A 19,512-nucleotide genomic window follows, 5' to 3' on the forward strand; every position below is an offset into this window, starting at 1 on the left:
TGAAGATGTTATTATTAGTTAAAATATGGCCCAACTGGAGTCTGGCCCTGGCACTGTGGAATCAACAATGCCATCCTGAAAAAAAAAGGAGGAAAGGAAGTATAACAAACAAGGTATCAGTGCCTGAAAGAGTTTAAATAGAGTCAAGAGGCTGCTCTGGAGGCTGCTCTTATGCACGCTTCAGTTAGACATTGCTACCTATCATAACCTGCTAATCTCCAAACAAAACCATTCCTGCCAATCCTAAACAACACGTAGGGCAATATATAAGACTCTACAAAGGTTCCATGCACTAGGATAACTTTCCAAAACCCTACAACCTCCAGATGGGTCCCTAAACCAGAGAGGGGCCAGGCTTTCTAGAACATCAGATAGTTCCATCTCCTTACCCCATATTATGAACAGCCCTTCCAATATGAAAAAAAGGTAGAATGGGCATAGCCCAAATGCCCTAAAGAGTGGGGGAAAGGCCAAAGGTTATGGTGGAGTTATACAGAGAAGGCAGGATTTAACAAATGAGTATGATTGCTGAATTATGATATTGATATTTCTTTTAGTCTCCAGTATCTTAGGGCAGCTAGGAGTAAAAACCTAAAACTGTGAAACTGTAACCCATATCAAACTCTGAAATCTGTTCTAAAACTAATTGTTGTGCTGTGCTTTGATATTCATTGCTTTTCTGTGTATATGCTATTTAAAAAAAAAAAAGTCAATTGTGATGATAAAAAACATTTAAGCCTTCTAGATTCCTGTATACTGGAGCAGCTAGAAGGAAAAATCTGAGAGGATTGTATGGTAGCCCATGACAAACTCTGGGATCTGTGCTGTAACTTCGTGTTGAAGAGTGCTTGGAAAACTATCGCTTTTTGCTTTGTATATCATTATACAATAAAAAAGTTATGAAAATAAAAATAAAACACACTCACAAAATATAGTCCAACGGGCCACGGTGGCTCAGCGGCAAGAATGCTTGCCTGCCATGCCAGAGGACCCAGGTTCGATTCCCGGTGCCTGCCCATGTAAAAAATAAAAATTAAAAAAATATATATATATGGCCCAACTGAGTCAGCACGGATCTTAATCCATATTACTGAAGGCTTTCTAAAGAGGAGCCAGAAGCAAGATGTCAGCAGAAGACAGAAGAGCAGATACAAGAAAGAGAGGTGGTCATGTGACAGGAGGCAGAGATGCGAATCCAGGAGCCCTGAGGATGGGTGCAAGCCAGCACCTGAACCCCACAGACTTTGGGGGAGAGTACAGCCTTGCTCATACTTGATTTTGTACTTCTAGCCTTCCACACTGTGAGCCAACAAGCTCCTTTTGTTCAACCAACCCACTGTGCATTATTTGTCATAGCAGCCTGACAAACTAAGATATACAGAAAGGCAGTACGTTATAGAGTTTAAGAGCTTGGACTTGCTGAGTTTATTCTTGATTCTACCATTTGCTAGCTGTGTAAATGCGGGCAAGTTATTTAACCTCTGGAGGCCTGTCTCTTCATCAAACCTTTAATAACTTTTCACTATTTTTCTTATTAATGGGAAACCAGGACTGGTTTCAGTTCATGGCTCAATGATTTAACAGGGACCTGATGTCCTCCATTTTTCTGTCTTCCACGATGTCAGCCTTATTGCAAGGTCAACTTCTCTCAAGGTGACAAAATGATTGCAACAATTCCAGGTTTCATACCCACACAGCACTTGTTCAGAGAAGACAGGCCACTGATGTCTGAGAATTCCAAGCAGAATTTACTCAGATAGGACTGCTTGGGTCACATGCCCTTCCCTGAACTAAGATACAGCCAGGCAAATGGAATGTGCTGATTAGCTTAAGTAATGGGTCCATCCCTGGAGTTAGAGGTGGGGTCAGCTTCCCTGAAATGCCTGATTGTATGAGGGAAGGGTGGATTCTTAACTGAAAATCTGGGTTCTGTTGGGAAGTAGAAAGAGGGTTGAAGGATGTTGGGTAAGTGATCAACAATGTTCACTAACAGAGGAGATAGGTGTAACAAAATCAATCAGAGGAGGGGGTGTGAGGGTAGTTCAGTGGTAGAATTCCCACCTGCCATGTGGGAAACCCGGGTTCGATTCCCGGCCCCTGCACTTCCCAAAAAACAAACAAATGAAAAACCAAACAAAAATAAAAATTCAATAAAAGGTGCTGCAATAAGGGGACAGTCACATGGAAAAAGGATGAAATGTGACCCTGTTCTAGTTTGCTAGCTGTCGGAATGCAATATACCAGAAATGGAATGGTTTTTAAAAGGGGCATTTAATAAGTTGCAAGTTTACAGTTCCAAGGCTGAGAAAATGTCCCAATTAAAACAAGTCTATAGAAATGTCCAATCCGAGGTATCCAGGGAAAGATACCTTGGTTCAAGAAGGCCGACGAAGTTCAGGGTTTCTCTCTCAAGTGAGAAGGCACATGGTGAACACAGTCAGGGCTTCTCTCTCAGCTGGAAGGGCACATGGCGAACACGGCGTCATCTGCTAGCTTTCTCTCCTGGCTTCCTGTTTCATGAAGCTCCCCGGGAGGTGTTTTCCTTCTTCATCTCCAAAGGTCGCTGGCTGGTGGACTCTCTATTTTGCGGTGCTGCAGCATTTTCTGCTCTCTCTGAGTCTCCTGTTTTCTCCAAAATGTTTCCTCTCTTATAGGATTCCCATAAACTAATCAAGACCCACACTCAAGCAGGTGGAGACATGTCTCCACCTAATCCAGCCTAACAACCACTCTTGATTGAGTCACATCTCCAGGGAGATGATCTAATTACAGATTCAAACATACAGTATTGAATAGGGATTATTCTGCCTTTACAAAATGGGTTTTTGATTAAAACATGGCTTTTCTAGGGGACATACATCCTTTCAAACCAGCACAGACACCCACCATACAGCATACAAAGAAAAAAAACATCAGTCCAGAGGAAAATGGACCACACTTTTCCAAATGGGGATGTGGTGGTTTTAAAACATGGCCCCCAAACCTTTGGCACCTTGTTGAAAAGTGGGGTCTATGTTCCCACCTCTTAAATCTGTGCTCTGTGACCATTAGGCCAACAGAACACATCAGAAGTGACCCTATGCTGGGCTCCAGGCTCAGGACCTAAGAAACCGGTGGCTTTCATTTCTGGAATCCTGGGCTACTGGCACTTGAACATAGCTGCCATGCTCTACGGAAGCCCAATCTAGCCCACCCAGAAAAAACCCATGGAGAGGCCTCCTGCAGCTGTTCCAGCCAACAGCCCACCTGGGGTCCCAGCAGCGGTCTCAACCACCAGCCAGGTGTGCAGAAATGCCACCAGATGATTCCGTCCCTAGCCACCAAGTGGCCCCTGGTGTTCGTCTTTCCAGCTGAAGCCTCAGATACCACGGGCAGGGCCAAGCTGCCCGCACTGTGCCCTGCCCAAATTCCCGACCCCCAGACTCTACGAACATAGTAAAATTGTTCCACACCATGAAATTTCGGACGGCTTGTTTGGACAGCAATAGATAACGCTGGGACATGGGATCATTTGCCAACAATGTGAATGGTGGGGCAGGAAGTGGGCCAGTCTGTTTGGTTCTTACAGTAACCACTCAGCATCTTCTGTCTTGCATCCTAAAGGGCCTGCTCTGCTGAGCTTTGACTCCCAACCCCTCTCAGAGCTCTGTCCACACCACCGTGGGGCAACTGAAGAGTCAGAGAGTCTTTTAGGAAGCTACCACACTGGAGCAATGCTGTAGGAAGTATGCAAATCATCAAAAGTTAGGGCTGCCAGACCGTGTGCAATCTGACCTACAACCCTCACAATCAGAGACGCCAGGTCTGGGGAGAGAGAGGCTCATTGGTCTTGTGTGTCACTTTGCTTTCCTTTCCCCCTCCTCCTGAGCGCAGGACCTAAAGATCTCTTGCCTCCCCTCCCGCTGCCCCATTCTATCAAGGGATAGAGGCTGAGTCCAAGGCAGAGAGGAGAATACAGGGGACTATAGGAACTGTGGGGGGAGAGAGAAAAAGGAAGGGAGCCACTGAGGAGGGGCTGCCTAAGGACAATTCTAGGTGGCCTGGGATGGATTAATAAGCCTAAGGAAAACAGAGAACTGTTTCACTCTGTCCTTTGGGCCAGACATGTGTGCTTGATTGTCTACCAAAAGGTACCTTCCCAACCTTGCAGCCATCAAGGATATAACTATTTTTATTAATAATGCACTCATTAGAGTTAGCATTTTAGTACATTATCTCGCCTAATCATTACAACAATCCCATATTTTTATCTTCATTTAGACAAGAGCAGACCTACAATGAACAATGCATTAGCCAACTGTAGTAGATCTTAGAAATGGCCCTAATTCTCCACTCTCCTCTATTCATATCCTTTGCCATGTGATTTTGCCACTCTTCCCCTTAAGAGGTAGAGTCTGTTTCCTCACTCCTTAGATCTGGACTGGCCTTGTGACTTTCTTTGGTCAACCAAATACAGTGGAAGCGGCCCTGTGCCAGCTCTGAGCTGAGTCCACCAAGGGACATGCCTGCTTCCACTCCCGTGTAGGACTCGGCCCAGCTATTAGGTGGACAAGCCCAGGCTAGCCTGTGGGAGGTGGCGACACCATGCAGGTGAGGTCTCAGCTGTCCAGTCATCGCAGCCAAGTTCCCAGACATGCCCTTGGGCCTGAGAAGAATCAAGACCAGCCCTGACCAAAGAATGGCCGTCCGAAGTCCAGCCCAGAGTGCAACCCACACAATCATGAACTAAATAAATGACTGTTACTTAGCTTTCTATGCAGCAGATGCTAACTGAGATCACAACTGAGTGCTTTCACAAATTTGGTGCCCACCAGGAAAGGAAAGAGAGAGGCCTAAGGTCTGGGACCCCTCGGTTCCATCACAGAACAAGAGAGCAGTGGCCCAGGGCTTCTGTGGGACAAGCCTTCCCTGGGCTTCTGTGGGAGAAGCCTTTCCTGGCCTGGAGAAAGTCTTCCCGGAAAACAGAGAGCCAAATAAAAGTGGCCTGGTTTCCCATGCATTGTCCCCCAGAAGGCACTGACTCTGGGCAACATTTCAGGATACAGTTGCTGATTTCTTTGAAGGGAAAGAGCTGAATTGATTTTAAAAAGGAAAGTGAGTTCCTAGTGCAGCTTACTACATGCATTTTGGGAAAAGATTAAGAATTACAACCAGCTGTACTGACGGAGCCCTTCCCTCAGCTGTTCCGTTGCAGACAAGAGGCTTCCTCGAGGACGGCTGTTTGCACGCTGACCTCCCACCCAACGTGGCCAGCTGGGCAGTCCTAGCGCCAGCCTCAGAATCGGTGGAGCTGTGAGCAGATCCCTGGGCCCAGGGCTTCCATGTCGGGGCTGCAAACAGCTTTGGTGCCAACTTGGCAGCCGGGTGACTAAGCCAAGGGGGAGGCAGGAGTCCGGGGAGGGAGACACAGAAGCTGTGACACTTGGGTAGGCACATGGGTGGGGCGGGAGGGAAAGGAGCTGGACTAGAGTGCACTTAGACATGGAATCAGGGTGAGAGCCGCTAATGGGGCAGTCAGTGTCCCAGTACCCGCATCCTTCCCTGCACCGCCAGCCTGCCTACCCCCGCTGCCTCTTCTCAGCCTGCTTTGCTGGGTTCCTATTCTTCTCCCCACCTACTGACTGCGGCTGTCCATCCTCCCCCACCATTCTCTCTGCTTCTACTTCCCACCGTGCAGCTCAGAGCCCAGGTGGTGCCACAGGCTGCCCACGCTCCGGGCCCACACTCCGCCACGTCCCCACGTGCCTTTGGCTGGCACCCCTCGGTCTGCTCTCTCACTGCCATGCACGGTGCTGCAGGGCCCAGGTCTTCTCCGGTTCATCTCTGAGGCCCCTCTATCGCCTAGAAGAATAATTGGCACACAGAAGGTGTTGAATCTAAAAAGCAGGCGTTACTAAATATGAAACAAACTCGTGCATCTCCTGACTCTCAGGAGTGTCCTGGTCATTACCTGGAGAGGAAAAAGGAGGGCGCTATGGCACCGCCCGGGGAAGGCTGGCCCATGCCCGAGTGGGTCACAGGGCTCATTAAAGCCGGCCACATTAAAAAATGAGTCATCAGGACGCATCGTGTTTCTAGGTATGACATCATTCTCCCTGCTGATGAAGTACAGAGAGGACATCTGCATTTTCCCAGGAAACCCTTACACAGAGTGAAGACAGACATGAACCTGTGTCTGAAGATACAGGCTCACCTCACCAAGTCCATGAACAGATGCAGGAGTACATGCGGCTCTTTTTATCCGCAGGGAGGCCCGTACTGGGAGGGAAGGTAAAGGGCTGAGATTTTCTGGGCGCTAGGTATAGAATAAGCATGGACGCCAGATAAATACAGGACACTTGGCTGAATATGAATTTCAGATAAATAAGGGATTCTTTTTTTTTTTTTAGTCAATGTATGTCCCACATGATATTTGGGACATACGTCTACTAAAAAATTATTTGCTGTTGATCTGAAATTCAAATTCAAATTCCATGCAGTATTTACATTTGTTTATTGGAAACTCAAATTTAGCTGAGAGTTATGCATATTTATTTGCTAAATCTGCCAACCCTAAGAGGCATTTCATATGTCTTTATCTCTGAGGACCCTCTAAGCACCCACGTGGCAGTTATTACTGGGGCCATCGTACAGCCAGATTACAGTCTCATTTAATCTCCACAACAACTCTATAAGGCAGATATAATCATCTCTATTGTGTCGATGAGAAAACTGAGGTTCCAAGAATTAATAGTGCGCCCAACATTTTGGGAGAGGTAGCACCATAGCTATTACATCACATAGTCTGAATTATGGAAATATTAACATTTGAACATAGGTTAAGAATTTTGGGGAAATTTGAGCTGAATCTTGGAAAGACCAAAAAAGGCAGAATGTACTGACAGCCCATAAAGGTGCTGAGGTCAGGGTGCATATCGCATTTGTCTGGATTCCTAGGTCCTGGCAGGCAGGTCACCAGGCCACCATTTGCCTGTCCATTCTTCCTTTCAACGAGTGTTTATCGGTACTGACTGGGCAGACTGCTAATTGGTCCCCCAAATTCCTTCCCTCTCACTCCTGGGCATATGGACATCCAGCTAGAGACTTCACTTCCCAGCCTCTTCTGCACCCTTTGGGCCAAGGAGTGGTGAGCAAAAGTGATGTGTGCAGCTTCCAGGACTGCTCCAAATTAAACCCAACTGCACTCCCTGAACTTTGCTGTTTTCCTTTCCCTGAGCTAGAAAGCAGACATGATGGTGACTCAACTTCACCCCTATGGGCTACCCAGCACCCCAGACCTCGGCAGAGCCTAGATGAAGAATTCACCAAGATGATGCAAATGAATACCCTCTTAGAACAGAGCTGGCCTGCCAGCTGGGCATGGCCTGACTGCTGGGTGGGAGAGAAATGGGCATCTAAAGCTTTTCAGACACTGTTTCTGGTCTCTGTTACAGCAGCTGAGCCTATACTCCAACTCATTGATCTACCATTGCCATAGGGAACTGTGCTAGGCAATGGGGGTACAATGGTGACCAAGAAACAGCCCCAGCTCTCAAGGAAGCTGCAGTTTAGCAGTAGATCCAGACACGGACAAAGGACACGCAGACAGACATTTATAAGTAAGTGTGATGAGGGCTGTGAGAGAGGGCAGCACAGGGGGCTGTGAAAGGGACAAGCAAAGGCATCTGACCCAGGCCTAAGAGGCCAGGGAGACTTGAGGGTGAGAGGGGAGTCCAGCGAGGGGGAGAGCACTCCAAGTGCAGAGAATGGGATATGGAAGAGCCCTGAGCCCACTGCTTGTCCATATTCCACCCACCGTGAAACACTGAAGCCCTGTGGGTGCAGCCCCAGACCTCTCCTCCCTAGCCCCCTCCCAGGACCCTTCTCTTCCACCCAGGGTAGATGATTTGTAACTTCTTTCTCCAGCACAGGTCTCTCCTCTGAACTCCAGACCAACATGCACACAACCAAACTACCTGTCATTTTTACTTCTAAGAATCCATGCATTCTGTCTCCGCTTGTACTGCTGTCAGCTATTGCCTGGACCATTGCCCCTTAGCAGGTCTCCCCATTAGCCCTCTGTCTGCCCCCCACCCATGTTTCCTACCACAGCCACAGCGATATTTTTAAAAACTCAGATGTGATTATGCTTAAAACCATTCAGTGGTTTCGCATGGCTCTTAGGGTAAAGCTCAAGGCTTTCCACGCCTGCCTGGTTTGCTCCCACCCCAGCCTCTCCTTCCATGGTACTCTCTCTGGGCCAAGCACTGCTTCCTCAGGAGGGTCTCTTTGGTCTCCCAACTTTCACAGCACACATGACTCTTCTTCACAGAGCTCCTCGTTACCTTCCTCCTCCAAGAGACAGTGAGCGCCACAAGGACAGGGGCTGAGCTCGTGCCTGCTCACCACTCAATCCCCCACCTGGCACAGAACAGGTGCCCAAGGCCCATTTGTCCACCGAATGGAGGCTGCACTTAAAAGTCATGGCCTCTGACCCCACCACCCTTTCCCCCCTTATCTTCCACCCTTCTCTCACAGAGAGAAGCTAATGCCTCACGGAGGCCTTCTCTGCCATGTAGACAAAGCAAAACATTTCCCTCTGTCATCTGCCAAAGGGACAGTGTAGGATTAACATGCTGTCATCTTCTGGATGGATTGTTATGTGCGGTATACTTCACAGCTGTAGAGAAATGCAGTGAGAGGGAAGGGGCCAGGACCACCCACCACCCCCAGAGTGCAGGGAAAGTGGGTAGATGAGCATGGTGAAATTTAGGGATGCCCAGAAGATTCCTGAGGCAGAAATATAACTCCCACTGGAATAGAGAATTCCAGCTCTAGCCCTTACTTACTGCCATTATGTATGTTTCTCTCCCTAAGATTCTCTTTCAGAGGCAAACTTATTTTTAAATTATGTCCCTAAAACTTCAGTGGGACTTTAATTGCTTATTGCTGCACCTGAGACAGAAATCAATTAAGAGAAAACCCAAGAGTAGGAGAGGCAGCTGAGAACAGCTCACATGGGTGAGCACAGGCTGCGCGAAGGCCAGCTTTGCCTGTAGGCTCCAAACTAGGCCCTTCAATTTGAATCAGACCCCCTGGAGTGGAGCTCTCAGGACTTAGGGAGTCTTGAACATTAGAAGTTTTGCTTTGGGACCTGCAGAGTCACCTGATGCCTGAAGCACCTGGGAATGTGTGACGCAGACAGAAGAACCGAACCTGCCTCCACTCTAAAAGGACGCTTCCCTGAACACCCATTCCATGTCTCCCCTCTACTCCAGGGCAGGACTGAGGGGTAGGGGAGAAATCGCCACCCTAGCATGTGTTCAAAAGGGGAGGCTTTTGAAAAAGGGAATAAATTGATGTGAGGAGATTTAAGACTTTTTAAAAAGAGATTTGAGAAAGCATGTGAAAAGCAAGATTGCAGGACAGTCTGAGAAGGTGGCAAACGTCCATGTCCTAATCACCCCCCATTCCCCAGGCCCAGTGCCCTGGACGGCAGGTTCCTACAGTGATGGTGAGTTCTAGTTTGCTAGCTGCCAGCATGCAATATACCAGAAACAGAATGGCTTTTAATAAGGGGAATTTAATCAGTTGCTAGTTTATAGTTCCAATGCTGAGAAAATGTCCCAATTAAAACAAGTCTATAGAAATGTCCAATCTAAGGCATCCAGAGAAAGATACCTTCGTTCAAGAAGGCTGATGAAATTCAGAGTTTCTCTCTCAAGTGAGAAGGCACATGACGAACAGTCAGAGTTTCTCTCTCATCTGGAAAGGCACATGGTGAACAAGGTCAGGGTTCTTCTCTCATCTGGAAGGGGACATGGCGAACACACCATCATCTGCTAGCTACTTCTCCCTGGCTTCCTGTTTCATGAAGCTCCCCGGGAGGCCTTTTCCTTCTTCATCTCCAGAGGTTGCTGGCTGGTGGACTCTGCTTCTTGTGGCTATGTTGTTCTGCTCTGCTCTTTGAGTCTCTTTCATTCTCCAAAATGTTGCCTCTTTTATAGGACTCTAGAAACTAATCAAGACCCACCCAAATGGGCGGAGACATGTCAGCTAATCCAGTTTAACAACCACTCTTGATTAAATCACATCTCCAGGGAGATGATCTGATTACAGTTTTAAACATATAGTATTGCCTTGGGATTACTCTGCCTTTATGAATTGGGATTTAGATTAAAACATGGCTTTTCTAGGGGACATACATCCTTTCAAACCAGCACAAGGTGTAAGATGCATTTGGCCCCAACCAAAGCCATTCCTGCCAGACCTAAAGAGCACTTAGGGCTCTGTATTAGTTAGGGTTCTCTAGAGAAACAGAATCAACAGGAAACACTCACAAATATTAAATTTATATAAGTGTCTCATGTAACTGTGGGAACACAGAGTCTAAAATCCACAGGGCAGGCTGTGCAGCCGACGATTCTGATGGAGGGTCTGGACGAACTCCACAGGAGAGGCTCGCTGGCCAAAGCAAGAAGAGAGCCTGTCTTTTCTGAATCCTCCTTAAAAGGCTCCCAGTGATTAGATTAAGCATCACTCAAAAAAGAAGACACTCCTCTTGGCTGATACAAATGGAATCAGCTGTGGATGCAGCTGACATGATCATGATTTAATTCTATGAAATGTCCTCATTGCAACAGACAGGCCAGCACTTGCCCAACCAGACAAACAGGTACCACTATTTGGCCGAGTTCACACATGAACCTGACCATGACAGTCCACCCCTTGTCAATTTGGCAGCTATACATATCACCTTAAACCATAACTAATTTCTAAATAAAATGCAATAAAACCCACACTGTTTTCTTTCACCTAACAATACTCAACTGTCCTGCATATAACTGGAAACACATTAAATCTCTCCAGAATAGGGTGCAAGTCCTTCGGTAAAATTCATTCTTAAACTTGATATCTTACAACTTAAATAGTATAACAGGAACAAAACAGCATTACAGTTCTTGTTTCTGTAACTGATCATGTGGTCGTAGTTCATATTTACCACTATTTTCTTCCACTACACATTCCATGTTCCCTTTACCCTCAGCAAGCACTTCAGCTGGCCGTGGTTCTTTGCCTGGTGAGGTGACCCAAACCTCCATTCCTAAAGTTTCAGACCCATTGGTAGTCCTGCCTGGATTGGGTTGTTGCAGTTTTCCACTGATTTTAATCACAGGACATTGTGATTAGTACTAAAAGTAGTACTAAAAGATGCCTTAGGCAATCTCCTATATTCCAAGAAAACTCTTCTTGCCTCCATTGTGTAGTTGTAGTCCTATTTCCCCTAATAGTCAGGGTCAATCACCCCAGCCAATAATGTAATCCCCTTCTTGGTTTGTTGATCCAGGGGCATGAGTAGCCCAAAGTGACCAGGTGGCAGTTTTAGATTCCAGTTCAGTGGAATCATTGTTGTTTCTCCTGGTGGAAGCACTCCCCTTTTTGGAACTAAAACCTGTAGACCAACAGAGGTCAGGATCACAGGGACCCTGGAAGCAAAATTTTTCCTAGTGGATCACTAGGGGTAACAGTGAGTGGTACCACTCCTATTTCTATCCCTTGGTTCCTGGACCCATAGATCCTGGCTATGGGAGAAACAGCATCATAATCAGCAGATGCTGATTCAGAGCATATACAGCTTCCTGGAGAACATTACCCCAGCCCTTCAAGGTATTGCCATCTAATTGGCACCGTAATTGGGTTTTCAAAAGGCCATTTCACCATTCTATCAATCCAGCTGCTTCTGGATGATGGTACATGGTAAGACCAGAGAATTCCATGAGCATGTGCCCATTCCCACACATCATTTGCTGTGAAGTGTGTTCCTTGATCAGAAGGAATGCTGGGTGGAATACCATGACAATGGATAAGGCATTCAGTAAGCCCACAGATGGTAGTTTTGGCAGAAGCATTGTGTGCAGCAAAAGCAAACCCATATCCAGAGTATGTGTCTATTCCAATTAGAACAAATCACTGCCACTTCCATGAAGGGAGCGGTCCAATGTAATCAACCTGCCACCAAGTAGCTGGCTGGTCATCTCGAGGAATGGTGCCATATCAGGGGCTGAGTGTGGGTCTCTGCTGCTGGCAGATTGGGCACTCAGCAGTGGCTGTAGCCAAGTCAGCCTTTGGTGAATGGAAGTTCCATGTTGCTGAGCCCATGTATAACCTCCATCCCTACCACAATGACCACTTTGTTCATGAGCCCATTGGGCTATGACAGGAGTTGCTAGGGAAAGAGGCTGACTGTTATCCACAGAATGAGCCATCTCATCCACTTGATTATTAAAACCTTCCTCTGCTGAAGTCACCCTCTCGTGCGCATTCACATGGGATGCAAATATGTTCATGTTTTTAGCCCACTCAGAAAGGTCTATCCACATACATCTTCCCCAGATCTTTTTGTCACCAATTTTCCAATTATGGTCTTTCCAAGTCCCTGACCATCCAGCCAAACCATTAGCAACAGCCCAGGAGTCAGTATACAAATGCACCTCTGGCCAGTTTTCCTTCCAAGCAAAATGAACAACCAGGTGCACTGCTCGAAGTTCTGCCCACTGGGAGGATTTTCCCTCACCACTGTCCTTCAAGGACACCCCAGAAAGGGGTTGTAGTGCTGCTGCTGTCCACTTTCGGGTGGTACCTGCATATCATGCTGAACCATCTGTAAACCAGGCCTGAGTTTTCTCTTCCTCAGTCAATTCACTGTAAGGAACTCCCCAAGAGGCCATAGCTCTGGTCTGGAAAAGAGAAGGTAATGTGGCAGGAGTGGAGACCATGGGCATCTGGGCCACTTCCTCATGTAACTTACTTGTGCCTTCAAGACCGGCTCTGGCTCTATCTCGTATATATCATTGCCATTTTACAACAGAGTGCTGCTGTGCATGGCCAACTTTATGGCTTGGTTGGTCAGACAACACCCAGCTCATGATAGGCAACTCAGGTCTCATGGTAACTTGGTGGCCCATGGTTAAGCATTCAGTCTCTACCAAAGCCCAGTAGCAGGACAAAACCTGTTTCTCAAAAGGAGAGTAGTTATCTGCAGCAGATGGTAAGGCCTTGCTCCAAAATCCTAAGGGTCTGCGTTGTGATTCTCCTATAGGGGCCTGCCAAAGGCTCCAAACAGCATCTCTATTTGCCACTGACACTTTCAGCACCATTGGATCTGCTGGATCATATGGTCCAAGTAGCAGAGCACCTTGTACAGCAGGCTGGAGCTGTCACAGAGCCTCCTCTTGTTCAGGTCCCCACTCAAAATTAGCAGCTTTTCTGGTCACTTGATAAATGGGCTGGAGTAGCACACCCAAATGAGGAATATGTTGTCGCCAAAATCCAAAGAGACTAACTAGGTATTGTGCCTCTTTTTTGTTCATAGGAGGGGCCACATGCAGCAACTTACCCTTCACCTTAGAAGGGATATCTCAACATGCCCCACACCACTGGACACCTAGAAATTTCACTGAGGTGGAAGGCCCCTGTATTTTGTTGGATTTATCTCCCATTCTCTGACACACAAATGCCTTGCCAGTAAGTCTAGAGTAATTGCTACTTCTTGCTCACTAGGTCCAATTAACATGATATCATCAATGTAATGGACTAGTGTGATGTCTTGTGGCAAGGAGAATCGATCAAGGTCCCTGTGGACAAGATTATGACATTGGGCTGGAGTTGATATACCCCTGAGGTAGGAGAGTGAAAGTATATTGCTGACCTTGCCAGCTGAAAGCAAACTGTTTCTGGTGGTCCTTACTAACAGCTACTGAGAAAAAAACATTTGCCAGATATCAAGGGATGTATTGATTTGCTCAAGCAATGATACCACATCTGGAACAGTAGCTGCAATTGGAGTTACCACCTGGCTGAGCTTATGATAATCCACTGTCATCCTCCAAGACCCATCTGTTTTCTGCACAGGCCAAATAGAAGAGTTGAATGGGGATGTGGTAGGAATCATCACCTCTGCATCCTTCAAGTCCTTAAGAGTGACAGTAATCTCTGCAATCCCTCCAGGAATCCGGTATTGCTTCTGATTTACTATTTTGCTTGGTAGGGGCAGTCCTAGTGGCTTCCACTTGGCTTTTCCCATCATAATAGCCCTCACTGCACAAGTTAGAGCCAATGTGGGGATTCTGCCAGTTGCCCAGTATGTCTATGCCAATTATACATTCTGGAACTGGGGAAATAACTACAGAATGGGTCCGGGGCCCCACTGAACCCACTGTGAGACAGACCTGAGCTAAAACTCCATTGATCACCTGGCCTCCATAAACCCCCACTCTGACTGTTGGACCAGAGTGACGTTTTGTGTCCCTGGAATTAATGTCACTTCTGAACCAGTGTCTAATAATCCCTGAAATATATGACCATCTCCTTTTCCCCAATGCACAGTTACCCTGGTAAAAGGCCATCGGTCTCCTTGGGGAAGACTTGGAGGAAGATTAACAGTATAAATTTGTGGCAGTGTAAAAGGTTTCTCCCCCAAAGGGACCTGGCCTCCCCTTCATTCAAGGGGCTCTGGGTCTGTAAACTGTCTCAAGTCTGGAAACTGATTAAGGGGCCGTGACTCTGTGTTTTTGTAATTCAGGTTAGACTTCTGTTCACTTGACCTAGAATTCTTTTGTTTATATAGCTCAAACAAGAATTCACTAGACTGCCCTTCTATTGTATTTCTAGGTAACCCATGATTTACTAGCCAATGCCACAAATCTCTGCCAGTCATATAATTTTGACTCCTGCTTTGAGTTTGCTGTCTATTATAATAGCCACGTTTACCCTGTCTTTGGCAATTATGTGCTGTCACCTGGCTTCTGCCAACTCAGGATCTGGTCATCCCATTGTGTTTAAGGATTCCAGCTCAGTGACAGCAGTTCCCATGGTAATATCGGACTTACAGAGAAGTGCAACCACAGAGCTCTTCAGGGATGATGGTGCTAGTCTCACAAATTTATTTCTCACTGTTCTGGTAAAAGGTGCATCCTCCTGACATTCCTGGGGTGTAAGAGAAGCCTTTGCATGATAAATCCACTCTAACATTCCAATCTCTCTAAGCCTCTGGATCCCCTCATCTACATTATACCAGGGCAGTTCTGGCATTTCAACCTCAGGTAATGCTGGCCACCTTTTGATCCATGTTTCAACCAACCATCCAAACAAACTGTTAATATGTTTTCTAACCCCTCGAGCTATAACACTGAATGCAGAATCTCTGCTTAGTGGGCCCATATCAATAAATTCAGCCTGATCCAGCCTTATATTCCTCCCACCATTATCCCACACCATTAAAATCCATTGCCACACATATTCTCCCTGATTTCTGTCTGTATAAATTGGAAAACTCACACAGTTCTTTTGGAATATAACGTACCTCCTCATGTGTGATACTTTGAACCTCACCTTCAGGGGCCTTTTGGGACTTTAGTCTAGTTGTAGGTCTGGAAGAAATGAGGGATAGTGGGGTGAGTCATGAAAAGAATTAGAAATATCTTCCAAACCATTTGCTTCAGGGCTTCATTTGCAGTTTTATCTGGTGAAGCAGGATTATTCACTCCAGGGTTAATCCCTTCAGGAGAAGGTTGGGAGGCCAACTCCTCAAGGCATGCTGGAGGTGGGGTGGCTATGTTCTCAGGGCAGACTATTACAGGGCTATCTAGAGAAGACTCAGAATGACCTAGGGTTTCAACCTCACCCTTGACATCATTATCAATCCATATGTCACCATCCCATTTTTCAGGGTCCCACTCCTTTCCAATCAATGCCCTCACTTTAATGGCAGACACCATGCAACACTGCCATGGTGTAAAGTTGCTACTCTAACAATAAGATTCTGAATCTGATTTTTGGAGATCTCAAGTCTACAGTTACTGGAAATAACATTTTCCTTCAGGATACTCATAGAAACGTCTACATCTGTCAGATGGCACTTAAGCTTCTCGTTTGAAGCCTTAAGCCCATCCCTTTCACGTCTAATGTATCCAGTGTATCTAACAACAACCAGCCAACATCTCTATACCTCTTATTTCTACCAAACTCCTTAAAGGTGTCAAAAACATTATCCCCCAGAGCCTGGCTTTGTACAAGTGAAGCATCAGGAGAATCAAATGGTGATTTTTTTTTTTTTGTATATTTAGCTTTTATTCAGCCATTTATACCAAATTTCATTATTTATGATGCTAGGTTTTATTATAGCCTCTTGGATTTTCTAGATCTATACAGTCATTTATCAGCAAAACAAGATAATTTATGTTCCAATACTTACAATACCTAATTGCTTTCATATAAACCTTCAAAACAATGTTAAACAACAAAGGTGTTAGCGGGCATCTTGTCTCATTTCAGACTTCAAAAGATAGAGCTTTAGTCTTTACAATTAAGTATGATATTTGCAACTGGTTTCTGAAATGGCAAAATGGTGATATTTTGACTATCTCTTTTGCCAACTCACTCCATGGATTGGGAATGTCATTCTGATTATGGGAATCAGAGTCCTTGTGCCTTTGAGTCCAGTCAGAGTAGAAAACCATTCATAAAAACCCATTTTTAAGATTTTGTTTCTTAAGAACCTCTCCTGGTACCAAGTTGTATTAGTTAGGGTTCTCTAGAGAAACAGAATCAACAGGAAACACTTGCAAATATAAAATTTATAAAAGTGTCTCAGGTAACCATGGGAACGCAGAGTCCAAAATCCACAGGGCAGACTGTGAAGCCAATGATTCTGATGGAGGGTCTGGATGAACTCCACAGGAGAGGTTCGCTGGCCAAAGCAGGAAGAGAGCCTGATCTTCTGAATCCTCCTTACATGGCTTCCAGTGATAGATTCAGCATCACTCATTGCAGAAGACATGCCCCTTGGCTGATTACAAATGGAATCAGCTGTGGATGCAGCTGACGTGATCATGATTTAATTCTATGAAATGTCCTCATCACAACAGACAGGCCAACACTTGCCCAACCACACAAACAGGTACCACTATTGGCCAAGTTGACACATGAACCTGACCATGACAGGCTCTACCGTAGATTCTACAAGGGTTCATGCACTAGGGTAACTTTCCAGAAACCTACAACCTCCAGATGGGTCCCTGGACCAGATAGGTCTGGAATCCTAGAGGGCCCAGCCTCTCCAGAACATCAAGTAGTTTCATCTCCCTACCCCATAGGATGACAGCCCCTTCCAACATGAAAAAGTTAGAATGGCCATAGCCCAAATACCCCTAAAGAGTGGGAGAAAGGTTAAAGGAGAAGAAGTTATAACAGAGAAGGTAGGGTTTAACAAAGGCGTATGACTGTTGGATCATTATATTGCTATTTCTTTTAGTCTCCAGTGTATTAGAGTAGATAGAAGGAAAAACCTAAAATTGTGGAATTGATAACCTACACCAAACTCTGACATTTGTTCAATAACTAATTGTTGTGGTGTGCTTTGAAATTTACTGCTTTTTTGTATGTATGTTTAAACAAACAAAAAGACTGTGCTTGGGAGAGGAGGCTGAGGGGAGCAGAGGGGCCCACGGGCCACGTGAGAGGGGAGGGCTGTGAACCAAGCCAAACACACACACCAGGGTAGGAGTCAGCCAAGGGCTGACTTTGCATTTTTTACAACCCCCCCCCCCCCCGACCCCCACCTGTCTCCCCAAAGCCTGAACACCCTGTGTCTCCTTCCTGGCCAGGGGTAACTCTAGTGATGGTGAATCCCCCAGCAAAACTAGGCGTCTGCCTGTGAGGCAGGAGGGTGCGGGGAGGGGCCGGCTGGATGGGCCCCCATAAGTCATAACGTAATTAAAGGCCCAGGGAGCAATAGATCCCAGGGTGAGACCACACGCTGGGCCCAGCCCTCTCGGGCCTCTCGGTTGCTCCTAATCTGCTGGAGGCTCTCAGCTCCTTCCCTGGCAGCTAGGGGGACTTAGGTCAGCAATTTCCAGCCATCGCCAGGTCTTGGCTTGTGGTGATTTTTTTTTTTTAAGTTAAAAATATTTACTGTGAGAGTTGACAGCTGGGGGGAGGCTGGCTCTGGCACAGCCTCTGAGACTCCCCTGGGCTTCGTTTGGTCTCGGAGCCTCTCCCTTCTCCCTGGCCTAGAACTGTATTTAATTTCGGGTTCCCAGTTTGCTTTTGGTTTTTCTATTGACTAGAATCGATCTCACGCGATCACAACGGGTACAATCTCTGGGGGGAGGGAGTCCCTGGAAGGAGTGAAATTCTGTACCTGCATGAGGCGTGAGACGTGTGGGGCAGCTTGGAGGAGTGTCCTGGGTCAGCTGTCCACTGCCTGGGTGGCCTTAGCCACTCCACTGAGCTTCTCTGAACCTCAGAACTCCTCTGAGCATGAGCATCATAACATCGGCCTCTCTGTGTTGTGAATACTGATGGGGTAAGGGGTGCTCAGGACAGCAGGAGACACCCAGTGAGCATCGCATGGTGTGAGCTTTATCATTACTGCATTAGCAGACGGGATTTGCATTTGACTTCCCTTTATACTCTAGGCACTAGGGCAAAGCCTGGCACATGGCAGGAATTATTTATTATTTATTGAATGAGTCTACAGCGGTATCACCTGGGGCCCATGGAGCCGTGCCTCTTCAGAAGTGGACACGACGTGTTTGTGAGCTTCCATTTGTGCTGCTGTGTACTCTCCTCAGGACTGACACGGTAGGTCTGGAATAGCCTGTGTGTTTCTTGAGGGCAAGTCCCAGTTATCTGTTGACTTGCAGGTGCCTCTGGGCTGCCTGCACCCATCCCCTCGCCCTCACCCACTCCCACAGCATGACGCAGCAGGACCAGCTTACAGAACAGTGGTGCCCCTGCTGGACCATCCTAATTGCGAAGCCTGAGACGGAGCTGCATTTCCTGGTGCCTGCAGGGGACGTTCCTGGGGGTCAGGCGGAGGTGCTCGTGAAGACGGACTGACTGGGTGTGCAGTCTTGGAGCTCTTGGGGCTGTGTTGGACAGGGCATGTGGCAAAGCAGAGTCGTCGTCGCACACCCTGGCTTCCAGCCCAGGAGGCACTTACAGGCCACATCGCCCGGGCATGTCACATCTTCTCTCTAAGCATCTTCCTACTTCCTGGGTTACTTATAATATTGTAACTGCAAACTGAACTGCAGTGTTCGGTCCCCAGGATGTTTGCATCGGGGTACCACTTTGCCTCCTGAAAGTGGAAATGACCCAGCTTCTTTGGAGCTGGATATTCCAGAGGTAGGGTGTGGCTGCCCACCCCTCCAGGCCGGCCAGGCAGGGTCTGGGAGGGGGACTGGGAAAGGGACCGGAGCCTGACAATAAGACGCCAAAGCTTGGTAGATAAGGGGCTACCTGAGTGGCAGAAGGTCTTTGTGTCCCAGCCCGTCCCATACCCCAAAAGCGGACACAAACAGACCCAAGCACAAATCGCCCAAAAGGGGTGTGAAAGACCAGACAACAAAATCCCCCCAAGTGGGATATCAGAAACATTTCATGATATGTCAACGATGATCTCACAAAGCCTCAAAATCTGTGCCTCTCGGTCCTGAAATGCTGAGATGGTTGATTTTTGCTGTCAGAACT

The 19,512-nt window shown here is 46.9% G+C and overlaps 1 protein-coding gene across 1 annotated transcript in view; it reads right to left on the reverse strand.

Annotated features, from left to right (window-relative positions):
- The window catches only part of STUM (stum, mechanosensory transduction mediator homolog), a 67,830-nt gene that overhangs the window by 21,338 nt on the left and 26,980 nt on the right, over positions 1-19,512 (reverse strand). The gene's annotated exons all lie outside the window — the stretch shown is intronic.

The sequence above is a fragment of the Tamandua tetradactyla genome, chromosome 7, assembly GCF_023851605.1.
Source record: "Tamandua tetradactyla isolate mTamTet1 chromosome 7, mTamTet1.pri, whole genome shotgun sequence".
Classification (NCBI taxonomy): Eukaryota; Metazoa; Chordata; class Mammalia; order Pilosa; family Myrmecophagidae; genus Tamandua; species Tamandua tetradactyla.